At 43.1% G+C, this 12,618-nt stretch overlaps 1 protein-coding gene across 11 annotated transcripts in view; it reads left to right on the top strand.

Annotated features, from left to right (window-relative positions):
- Positions 1 to 12,618, top strand: part of LOC134226251 (nephrin) — a 1,334,188-nt gene that overhangs the window by 1,037,959 nt on the left and 283,611 nt on the right. The window lies entirely within an intron of this gene.

Here is a 12,618-nt window from a genome sequence, read left to right as displayed (position 1 = left end):
GGCATCATGCCCTTGAACACACATACGGTGCTAAATGCGCTGATGACTCTCAGGCACATAAGCCTATGTTTACTCTCCAACTTTGCACTCACCGCTAACACCCAGACTGGACCTCCGTATCGCAGTATTGAAACCGCCATGCTTGCCAGCAGCCTGCGCTAGCTGGAGTACACCCTTGAGCCGTTCGCCATCATCATCAATAGTGCCGCTATCGCCTTCGTCGCACGCTTGCAGACTTAGTCGACGTGACTTTTGAAGCTTTACTTATCGTCGAGCATCACCCCCAGTTGTTTCAGAGATCTCTTGGAGTTGATGTCGCAGCCACCGATTTCTAAATGTTGCCTCATGCACCAATTTCCGATTGTTTACGACTATCATCTCCATTTTATGATACGCCAACTGTAGCTTCTTACTGCGCAACCATTCCTCTACTAGACTGATCAAATAGGTTGCAGTCAATTCGACATCCTCGGTAGACTCTCCGTACATGGTCATAATAACGTCATCGGCGAATCCCACTAACCTGCCCTGCGAAACGCCTGCCGTGATGCACCGTTTAATGCATTCCGCAATTATTACTGCACAGTAGCGTATACCGCGTCGCTTGCATTCAATGGTGATCACTGCAGTGTCAACCACCGATTCGATGGTACCCAGAGTAGACCGTTCTCTCCGAAAGCCGAATGGCTCGCTCGATAATCCTCCCGCCACCTCCACGTCCGGCGACAGCCTGTTTTGGATCAATTTCTCCAGTAGCTTACCTACCGTGTCAATCAGACAGATTGGTCTGTACGCTGAGGGGTTTCCTGGTTGCTCGGTTTCGGTAACAGGACCAAACGCTGTCTGTTCCGGAAATGAGCTGGATCGTTTTCGGATACTTTCTGAAGCACGCCGTTTTAGGTTAATGCGAGCTCAAAACTATAAATTAATTTCAGGTTTAGTTTAGATTACAACTGTTATTTAAGGTTACTTACATTGGTCTCCTAGTAACTCTAATTCACTTTAAATTCTCAGGATGACAATATAATATTAGAAAAAATATAAAATTACGAAAAATCTCGTCTAGCTTTGCCTTTTTCGTGTTGGTGAAGAATGATGGGAGAAATATAAACGGAAATCCAAATGACAAGCACTGACAGCTAGCCGACATCTATGACGTCTTATTGAGAAGTGCAGGGATGTGCGATATCGTGAGACAGTGGCGTAGATTCGCTCCCAACACTGTCTCTTCCATAAGGACTGTTCAGTTTATTGAGAGGACACTTTTACATGATGATCTAAAACAGACAGATTGGTCAATTTTGATAGAGTTTGCTTTATCGTATATTATAATACACTGTCAATCAACTGTAATTTTTGAAAAGAGATAAACAGTTTAAATCCAACAAAATGGCGCCTATTGTCAAAACTTCTCGAATTTTGCGCAAACATAAGTTTCCCAACACATTTTTTATGTGAATCGAGATGTCAACAAAATCATCCAAAAGATCAGAAAGAAACACACTGTCATTGATTTGTCGATATGCAGAAACATATGAGCCTGTGGCAGCCCGAAAACGGAATATAAACGGTTTTAGCTGTTGAAAATCCAATAAATTGAGATTGTTATAAATATCGCAAATTTCCTAGTTAAAATTGTTGATAATTGGATTTCATGTCTAAAGGGTCAGATAATATATTCAACGAAACAAAACAGATTTCTAAAAAGATTGGTGGTTTGAAAAACATCGACAATACAATGTGTCCTCTTTATAAACTGAACAGTCCTTTATCTGGAGCTGTCCACTTGTCCAGGCACCTCTGCATGGCTGACCTGAACGTGTCCGGGTTGGTCATTATGGCTGCCTTTAACGCTATGTTTGGGATTCCGTCCGGACAAGGTGCTTTACTCGGATCGCACCGTCACCCTCACCACCTCTTCGTCATCTGCTCCTATTACCGCCTGAGGCAGGTCGCTCGAAGAGCTGCAATTTGGTCGCTTCACCAGTATACCTGAGGCCTGCAGCCGTGGTCGTACCTTTCTCGTCATAGTCGCGTCGCACGCTCGAGACAAGACCGCAACCAGTTCGACGCCGCTCAAACTTCTTCCAGACCCTTAGCCTCTCTGAAAGTACCATCGTCAAAGTGGGTGACCTTCCACGCCCGGATTGTAGGAGTAGCTCCCCGGCTTTATCTCCTTGCCTCGCTACTTATCCTGTACCGGATAGCCAAATAGTCACAGTGGGTGTACCCGTCGTTAACCCTCCACTGCAAATCATCAACTAAACATGGACTCGATTTCACTCCGTTTCGCTGGAAGGTAGCTTCTAGCAACGTTCGCTCTCTCCGATTAGTACAGCGACTTCCCCACTCTATCGACCAACCGATGAAGTCTCCTGCAATGACTACTGGCTTGCCACTCATTAGGTCTGATGTCAGCCGATGTTCTGTCAGCCACCTTGTGGGGCATAGCAGCTGCAGTAGTACACTCCATTTATTTTCGCTATAACTCCGCTCTTGTGTTCAGCACCTCCTGGATCGAGTATCTAACCGTCATCTTCGATTTCCTGGCTACCGTTTGCCAGGAACCGTCCGACCGCTGACTTTCTTGGTCTGATTGGCTTCCCTCCTCCGGCGGCCGAATGGCTTGTTTCGCCCTTGCTTCCTTCCTACGCCGTTCTCCCTTGCTTGCAGCTTTCGTGGGCCTGCTCTGCTGGTTTGCGCTCTCCCGACGCCTTTTTGTGTTCTGTGGATGGCGCTTAATGCCGGGCGAGTCCCTGGCGAGTCCCGTTTCTTTGTTTGTGGGTTAGGCTTTGATCATGACTGTTGGGTCCCCTTTAGAGCTGCCCGAACCCAGCTAGAATAGTCGCCTTCTTGAGCCCATGGTTATCTTTCCTGATGAAGTGAGGCCATGGGTTGACACCTCGGTGTTCAGAGCCGGATCGGCGTAAGCCAGGAAGAAATCAACTGGTCCTACCCCCATCTGGTTGGTTAAGCCAGACGGGTTCGAATCCCGTTGGGGTCATACAATTTTTTCTAACTGCGCACTGAACATTTTCGCGAAAAATGAGTAAGGCGTAAGAATGATAAAACGAAAAAAGAATTTCATCAAATAGGTACGATTTTCGTTTATGTAGATCGTTTAGGCTTAACCTTATTTCATTTTTACTACTCTAGTAGTTAGATTAAAGAACGAAAGACCTATTGAAAACACATTTGGTTGTAGGTTCGCGAATTCCTTAAAGTCTCAATGATGTCAAATGCTTGCTATGTTATATATCCTCAATTACCTTCGTGGTTTAAATTTCCCTTCCTTACATGACCAATTCGAAATCTTGAAAATAATTTGATGGAACTTGACTTCGTCTCAACTGGTGAACCATCTTTAGGTTAGAGCAAAAAAAGACGCAAACGACGCATGTTAACGACATTCGAAAAGTCGGTAAAGGGACTCGAAAAGCAAGAAAAAAAAAGCTCCTGCTTTCCACCCAGTGCCCTGCACGGGCCGGGCTGAACCGGGTTTAAATGTCAGTGCGGGATTAAGAATGAAGCATAAAAGTTCCAGTCGTTCGTGTATGCTAATGTTATGGCATTTTCCATGGCTTTTATCTGTACCGCACAATACCCGCAACCGAGCGTCATATCGTCCGTCAGCCGAGTGCCGGCAGTAGACTGGAGTGGCTGAAGCTGGTTGGCATCAGCATCCGAGGACCAAGCGCAAGCAAAGACCACAGAAAGCATCGACATGAGATGCAGAACCGAGCCGAGCTGAGCTGTTCTGGTGTTTCGAAATTTATATAATATGTAGGACGGATGGGATATGGCCGGAGCAGTGGAGCACCATAGTCGTCTGTTCTGCATATATCTATCGTAAAAATTTAGAACAAACTTTTCTCCGAAAAGAACCACATGCCAGAAATCCTACTTCCTTACCGCTGTCTCCTCTTCCCTTCAACCCTCCATGCCACTGTCTGCGACCACAATATGATGGACCCGTATAGGATGGAAATGCCGTTCGCTCACAAAGCGCCACCGCGTGCCAGTTCCAGCAAAGTCGTCCCACGAAACGACTCCTTTCGCTCCTCATTTGCCAACTGCCAACAGTTCCTCGGATCTCCTCATCCTCCGATCGTTCCCCGTTCCGGGTCGAGGTCTTCCGCCCTCGGAAGTGGCCACGGGAATGTGCAACCATTCGGTGCGCCGTTTATCTTGAATGGCTGCTGACGGAAAACGAGCATCAAAGCGGTAGCCAACGACCGACGGGCCGATCCCATATCGAACGAATCGGACGGCCGTATCCCCGCCGACTTGGTGGTGAACGGAGAACGTTTCGATTTTATGAGCCCATAGACGAGTCGGGGTGGTTGGAGAAGCGAAAATGTGAAATGAATAAAAAGGCAAAATGTGTGATGATTATCGTGAAAATGGATGGAGAGAAATGGATATCGGGGTAGTAATTGTTTCAAGTGTCTAAGAACTGTAAAATACACGACACGGCTCTGAAATTTCGAAAGTTGGCTGATCCCTTTTGAAGACTTGAATGTAAATGAATTGGGTTCTCAAGTTTATCATGGAACTTTGAGTTTGAGAATTTAAAAACTACTTCAACCAAATTCTTTTGCACAGGCAACAAGCTTCTGCAAAAGTTTGTCAAAGCTTCTACGAAAGCTTTTCCAAGCTTCTGCGAAAGCTTTTCCAAGCTTCTGCATCTTCTTTGGAAGCTTTCCCAATTCTTCTCTGGAAGCTTTTCCAAGTTAATCTGGAAGCTTTTCAAGCTTCTGGGGAAGCATTCCCAAATCTCCTCTGGAAGATTTCCAAAGCTTCTGTGAAAGTATTTACAAAGCTTCTTCGGAAGTTTTCCCAAAACTTTTCCAGAATCCTTCCATTACTTCTGCAGAAACTTTTTCAAGCTTCTCTGGAAGCTTACCCAAGCCGTTTTAGAAGTAGTTCTCTGAAAGCTTTTTTCCTATAATTGCGGAGATACACATCATTTTTGTTTCCAAGTTTCAAAGCCTTCCCAAAAAAACAGCATTTTCGAGTTTTATTTTTTGTTCTTTTCATGATCTCTTCAGCAGTGAGCATTCATGTTGCCAAAAAGAAGCAATAAAATTGGTACTTGATTAATTTGTTGGGAGATAAAATAAACTTAATTCAGATAGATAGCGATGGGAACGTTTCTCAAATCAAACTTTGACAATTACAGGTCCGATATGGCATAAAACTCACCTTAGATGCGAATAGTTTCTCTTCAAAGTTTATTAATACCAAATTTTGACACGAATCCATCGTAATGCTGCATCAACTTTCTGTCGGTTTCAAATATTCCATCCAACAGTTGCCAAGCAGGCACAAATTTATGAATAGATGGATCACTTTCCCGGCGGCTTCCCTCATCATCGCTGGCGACCCTCTCGAATCCCTGGTCGAGGGCTTTGTTCCATCTTGCCTCCATTTTCCGACAAGACTAAAGAGTCATTGCACTTGACTCAATCCGCCTCCCCCCCCCCTCAGCCGTAGGTATCCTTTGACGGCCGAGGGGGTGTGTATTTGTGTCTCTCGTCCCACGATTATGTACTTTTTCACTCATCTATAGCCGCTACCTCTATTCATCAACACAGCATCCAACATAGAGCACTACCGACACAGTCTGGAGAGTATCCACTTGTTTGCAGCATGCACTCGTTACTGTTGTGTTGGATCCTTTTCATCAGGGACGATCGATGATGCAACGTACGTAGGAGGATAGTACTGTGGGGGCGCGACACTGCACTGTGAGGGGAATCTTTCCCCATTCTTAGCGCGTACAACATCGCTGTTCCTCCATCACAGATCGCTTTCAATAAGTTCACTGAGGTCTTTGTGAGTGGGAAATGCCGAGTAAAACTCTATGGGCTTCCATTTTATATTATCAAACGTATATCACGCCATTTCCAGTGTAGATTCAGACTTCTCTTGAACTCCAAAGCTTAAAGTTAAGACCTAAAGTTTTTCCAAAGGTTCCCTTAGGGCATCCGGGAGGCTTACCTAGAATTTACTCCCAGTTTTCCTAATGCTTCGTAAAAACTCCTTAAAGATTCAGCTTCGAAATGTTGTCCAAAAATTATCAAAGACTTCCTCAGACTCTTCCTCTTGGCCATAATTGTTTCTTTTGGGGATTTGCTTATATTATGGACATCTTTTCCTACTTTTCATCTCTTCAGACAAACTTTTAGGATAAGTAATAAATCAAAGAAAACATTTCTGAGTTTGCTTGTCTCTGAATCAAATTCGACTCGGGTTTATCCTCTGGTGAAAAGCCTTCCAGCGAACATGATGAATAAAGCCCACACATGTCTCCCGGTAGTCTAGTAGGAAGTCACCTTCTCCCACCTGCCTGATCCGGCCCCCCTGAATGAAAGTACTTACGTACAAATACAAAAGGCGCTCGCTTTCCATTCAACTCGCCAACGGACTCGTCACAACCGCGACAACGCAACGGCAGCCAACACGGAGGCGACAAACGAGGACGTGTAGTGTGACTTTGTATGTTTCCATTTTTTTTGGCGTACAGCCGCCGCGCGGATACAAGAGTCCTTCACAAAGCAGCGAATGTGGTGCAATTTTAATTTCTTTTCAGCCAACTCGTTTTTCATTTTCAAACCCGACATCTTTTTTCGGCGAATGGAATGACTGCGCCTCTGACTGACTCCAGCATAATGGCTGGCTGCCTGCAACGAATGTTCTTGCCACTTTTTGACTGTGCACCCAGGCTCTGGGTTTGTGTGGAAACGTGTGCACTATTCGGGTGATGGAACGCGTCAAGTTAGGGCAGTCATGTTGCGTTTTTTTTTCTGCTTCCTTGGCCGCCCCCTTTCAGGCTGATGAAAATGGTTCACTACTTAGCAGGAAACGCTTGCCGTCGACAGGATGAAGAATTGGGAAAGTTATGAGAGCCGGCAGCTGCAAGTGTTGCTTTTTGGGAGGGAAGATACATCATCAGCAAATACGAAGCTGTGTGTTTCAAAATTTGGAACATTTCAACAGGAATGGAAAATTGCTTCTCGTTGTGCATGTTTTTATTATTCTGGCGCTTTCAGAAACAATCATCCAAATTTCCTCGAATGTTTTGTCATGCATTCGGTGCAGGTCTTTTCACGCTATTCCAATGTTTTTCGTGGATTTGGAATAGTTTTTTGAATACACTTTCACTATTCAGGGGGAAGTTTCAGCTTGCTTCGAAGCTCCAACTTCTGAGCAAACCTTCCTTCCAAAATTTCAAACAGAAAGTTTCAGGAAATACGTCCCATGTTTTAAGATTAGAAGCTTTTGGAAAAGCCTTTCCTGGCCTTAGAGTGAACTTTTCTGAATTTCTGAAAAAAAAACTATTCAGAACCTTTGAAAAAGCAACTCCATGCATATAGAGAAGCCTGTACAATATCAAATTATTTTCAAAATTCTGTTGAAGCTTTCCACAATTTATCTGAAATTTTTTTAAAATTTTTTTTACTCCCAAAGAACAGAACTCAGCAAAGGCATTTCCAAGTTGCTCGAAAGATTCTCAAGCGTCTGTAAAAGTTCTACAAGCTTTTAAAAAACTTTTCCGAGCTCCTCTTGAAGCTTTTTCAAGCACCTGTCAAATCTTTTCCAATCTTCTGTGGAATTTTTTTCAAGCTTCTGTGTGGAAGCTTTTCCAAGCTCAAATGGAAGCTTTTCCAACCTTCTGTGTAAGCTTTACCAAGCTCCAATAGAAGTTTTTCCAACCTTCTATGTAAGCTTTATAAAGCTTCTGTGGAAACTTTTCCAAGCTTCTGTGGAAGCTTTTCCAAGCTTCTGTGGCAATTATTCCAAGTTCTTTGGAAGCATTTCCAAGCTACTGTGGAAACTTTTCTAAGCTTCTGTGGAAGCTTTTCCAAACTTCTGTGGAAGCTTTTCCAAGCTTGTGTGGGGAAGCTTTTCCATACTTCTGTGTGGAAGCTGTTCCAAGCTTCTGTGTGGAAGATTTTCCAAACTTCTGTAAGAAAGCTTTTCGAAATTTCTGTGTAGAAGCTCTTCCATGCTTTTGTGGAAGCTTTTCCAAGCTTCTGTATGGAAGCTTTTTCAATCTTTTGTGTGGAATCTTCTCCAAGCATCTGTGTGAAAGCTTTTCCAAACTTCTGCCAAAGCTTTTCCAAGCTTCTGCGAAAGCTTTTCCAAGCTTCTGCGAAAGCTTTTCCAAGCTTCTGCGAAAGCTTTTCCAAGCTTCTGCGAAAGCTTTTCCAAGCTTCTGCGAAAGCTTTTCCAAGCTTCTGCGAAAGCTTTTCCAAGCTTCTGCGAAAGCTTTTCCAAGCTTCTTTGGGAAGCTTTCCAAGCTTCTTTGGGAAGCTTTCCAAGCTTCTTTGGGAAGCTTTCCAAGCTTCTTTGGGAAGCTTTCCAAGCTTCTTTGGGAAGCTTTCCAAGCTTCTTTGGGAAGCTTTCCAAGCTTCTTTGGGAAGCTTTCCAAGCTTCTTTGGGAAGCTTTCCAAGCTTCTTCGGGAAGCTTCTTTGGAAGCTTTCCAAGCTTCTTTGGAAGCTTTCCAGAAGCTTTCCAAGCTTCTTTGGAAGCTTTCCAAAGCTCTTTGGAGCTTCTTCAGGAAGCTCTCCAAGCTTCTGGAAGCTTTCCAAGCTTCTTCAGGAGCTTTCCAAGCTTCTTCAGGCTTTCCAGCTTCTTCAGGCTTTCCAAGCTTCTTGGAGCTTTCCAAGCTTCTTCAGGCTTTCCAGCTTCTTCAGGAAGCTTTCCAAGCTTCTTGGAAGCTTTCCAAGCTTCTTCAGGCTTTCCAAGCTTCTGGAAGCTTCCAAGCTTCTTCGGAAGCTTTCCAAGCTTCTTCAGGCTTGAAGCTTCTTCAGGCTTTCCAAGCTTCTTCAGGAGCTTTCCAAGCTTCTTCAGGAAGCTTTCCAAGCTTCTTCAGAAGCTTTCAAGCTTCTTCGGAGCTTTCCAAGCTCTTCAGGAGCTTTCAAGCTTCTTCAGGAGCTTTCCAAGCTTCTTCAGGCTTTCAGCTGGAGCTCTTCAGGAGCTTTCCAAGCTTCTTCGGAAGCTTTCCAAGCTTCTTCGGAAGCTTTCCAAGCTTCTTCGGAAGCTTTCCAAGCTTCTTCGGAAGCTTTCCAAGCTTCTTCGGAAGCTTTCCAAGCTTCTTCGGAAGCTTTCCAAGCTTCTTCGGAAGCTTTCCAAGCTTCTTCGGAAGCTTTCCAAGCTTCTTCGGAAGCTTTCCAAGCTTCTTCGGAAGCTTTCCAAGCTTCTTCGGAAGCTTTCCAAGCTTCTTCGGAAGCTTTCCAAGCTTCTTCAGGAAGCTTTCCAAGCTTCTTCAGGAAGCTTTCCAAGCTTCTTCAGGAAGCTTTCCAAGCTTCTTTAGGAAGCTTTCCAAGCTTCTTTAGGAAGCTTTCCAAGCTTCTTTAGGAAGCTTTCCAAGCTTCTTTAGGAAGCTTTCCAAGCTTCTTTAGGAAGCTTTCCAAGCTTCTTTAGGAAGCTTTCCAAGCTTCTTTAGGAAGCTTTCCAAGCTTCTTTAGGAAGCTTTCCAAGCTTCTTTGGGAAGCTTTCCAAGCTTCTTCGGAAGCTTTCCAAGCTTCTTCGGAAGCTTTCCAAGCTTCTTCGGAAGCTTTCCAAGCTTCTTCGGAAGCTTTCCAAGCTTCTTCGGAAGCTTTCAAGCTTCTTCGGAAGCTTTCCAAGCTTCTTCAGGCTTTCCAGAAGCTTCTTCAGGCTTCCAAGTTTCTTGAGGAAGCTTTCCAAGCTTCTTCGGAAGCTTTCCAAGCTTCTTCGGAAGCTTTCCAAGCTTCTTCGGAAGCTTTCCAAGCTTCTTCGGAAGCTTTCCAAGCTTCTTCGGAAGCTTTCCAAGCTTCTTCGGAAGCTTTCCAAGCTTCTTCGGAAGCTTTCCAAGCTTCTTCGGAAGCTTTCCAAGCTTCTTCGGAAGCTTTCCAAGCTTCTTTGGAAGCTTTTCCAAGCTTTTTGGAAGCTTTTCCAAGCTTCTTCGGAAGCTTTCCAAGCTTCTTCGGAAGCTTTCCAAGCTTCTTTGGAAGCTTTTCCAAGCTTTTTGGAAGCTTTTCCAAGCTTCTTTGGAGGCTTCTGCAAAAGCTTTTTCAAGCTTCTGCAAAAGCTTTTTCAAGCTTTTGCAACAGCTTTTCCAAGCTTCTGTGGAAGCTTTTCCAAGCTTCTGTGGAAGCTTTTCCAAGCTTCTGTGGAAGCTTTTCCAAACTTCTGTGGAAGCTTTTCCAAACTTCTGTGAAAGCTTTTCCAAGCTTCTGTGGAAACTTTTCCTAGCTTCTGTGGGAGCATTTCCAAGCTTCTGTGGAAGATTTTCCAAACTTCTGTTGAAGCTTTTCCAAACTTCTGTTGAAGCTTTTCCAAACTTCTGTTGAAGCTTTTCCAAACTTCTGTTGAAGCTTTTCCAAACTTCTGTTGAAGCTTTTCCAAGCTTCTGTGGAAGCTTTTCCTAGCTTCTGTGGGAGCATTTCCAAGCTTCTGTGGAAGATTTTCCAAACTTCTGTTGAAGCTTTTCCAAACTTCTGTTGAAGCTTTTCCAAGCTTCTGTGGAAGCTTTTACAAGCTTCTGTGGAAGCTTTTCCAAGCTTCTGTGGAAGCTTTTCCAAGCTTCTGTGGAAGCTTTTCCAACTCGTGCAGCTTTGCCGATTTTCGTCGATTTCTTAGGTAAGTTTCTTTGGCAACTTTTATCTTTTTCTGCAGCAGCTTTTGAGGAAGCTCTTCAAACAGTTTTTTTCATCAGTTCATTCAATCTGCTGTGTATCTTTTTCCAAGCTTTCTAAAGTTTTAGTCATGCTAAAGTTTTTTCCATGGAAGCATGTCAGAGTTTTAGTTTTCTGTTACTCTGTGAAGCCAACGTTAAAACATCCTTTAGAAACCATTGGGGAGTTTATTTGGAATAATTTTTATATTGCATTGAAATTGAAACTGTGAAACTTTCGGAAAAACTTTTCAAACTCTTGAGTATTCTTTCCGAAATGTTTCTGGGAAAGCAGATCCGGTTCATCTTTTTCAAAATTCTATCTTTGTCAAGATTCTTAGCATATCTAGGATTATTGCTTTTGGACTTTCTCTGCATTTCTCTGGAAAGTCTTTCAAAGCGTTTTCTGCAGAAGTTTTTTTCAGCTGCAACAGAAACCAGAACCTTTTATTTCATAAGTGAAGTTTTTTTTCCTGTTTGCGATTAGAGAATTTTCTAGTTTGTTTCGACTTCACGAATGCGAAAGCGAGGTTGTGTAGAAGCTTGTTGAAACTTCAAGCGCTCCAAGATCAGAATGTTTATAAAATGAAAGAAATATACACGAAACCAAATATTTAGAAAAAATTGAACTTTTGATTTGATTTTTTTTGTAAGTAAAAGTGTGAAAATTAATTAAATGCTTCTACAATATTAATGTCGGAAAAAAAATCGTCAACAGAAAGCTAATTGCCCTGACGGAATATGTCATAAATTATGTAGGTTCTTGTTACGTGTTATTCAGCCAGGGAGGCTAAAAATGGGCGGCATAAGTGGGCACCCATTCTGAGAGTGGGAAACATGGAAGTAATAGCAAATTGTTGTATAATTAACAGCAAACTACCACTTGTCACGAAACAGGGATTATTGCTGTATTTTTTATGAAAGTGGTACCGCCGTTTTAGAGAACTTCAGATCATTTCATTCTATTCCCAGTAGTGAAACACAATATTTCTCGCTTAACTTTTCAAAAGGTCCTAAGTAACATTTTTGTCATGAATTAATTTGAATAGCGCAATCAACAGAACAACATGAAAGCTATTGATTGCAGTATTCAAATTAATTCATGAAAAAAATGTTACTTAGGTCCTTTTGAAAAGTTAAGGGAGATTTATGTTTGTACGGCGCCAAGTACCCACTTCCAAATGAATAGTACCTTAATGCTTTAATCCTTCGACAATAGAATTTTCCATTTACTCAAGGCTCCATGTTCTTTAGCCTTCTCTATATGGATATTTTATTTCTCCCGGAGGCTGGTTCTTCATGAACGTTATGATATCCTCTTGTATGTATTTATTATTTATTCGAAGTTTGAAGCCTGTTATTTAGTCGAAAAAGAAAATGAACAAGACTTGCCTGCGCTGATATTCCACATGGCTGGTCTATAATAACGTTCCTAGAAGTAAGGAAGTTTCCCAACCTCAACCGTTATCTGATGTATTTGCTTCTGCTCACCGGTCTGCCTTCTGGCACTGAAGTAAATAATGTCAGGAACCGGAAAATAGGAACACACGTTTAAATTTGAATATTATGATAATCACGAGTGGCACTCCTCGTCTGCTCGCCTACATTCATGGCTGCCTTCTGCGCTGAGGGTTCTTGAAAACGAAAGGAAAAAAAAGTTTAATACTCTGCACTGAAGTTAACCACAGCATGAACATTCGCCAAATTTAAACCACCGGAAAAGTAAGATGACTCCGTCCCAAAGGTAGATTATCTTGACCGAAAAAATTCGCCGGGCAAAACCGTCTTCAAGATGCAAATTTCCGCCTTTAAGATAAAGCGGAAATAACTCGTAACTCACTTTTCACCGAGCAGAAATTAGATATTCAAACGATCTCGGGAATGCCACCTTGCCCGAGTCTTTGGTCCATTGGATGGGTGCTGCAGCACACGGAACGAGTTCATTCACGCCACCCCGTCCCCCGGTTATTCC

This window comes from Armigeres subalbatus, chromosome 3, assembly GCF_024139115.2.
Source record: "Armigeres subalbatus isolate Guangzhou_Male chromosome 3, GZ_Asu_2, whole genome shotgun sequence".
Taxonomy (NCBI): Eukaryota; Metazoa; Arthropoda; class Insecta; order Diptera; family Culicidae; genus Armigeres; species Armigeres subalbatus.
The sequence above is the reverse complement of the archived record's forward strand: the minus strand, read 5'-3'. Positions and strand labels throughout refer to the sequence as shown.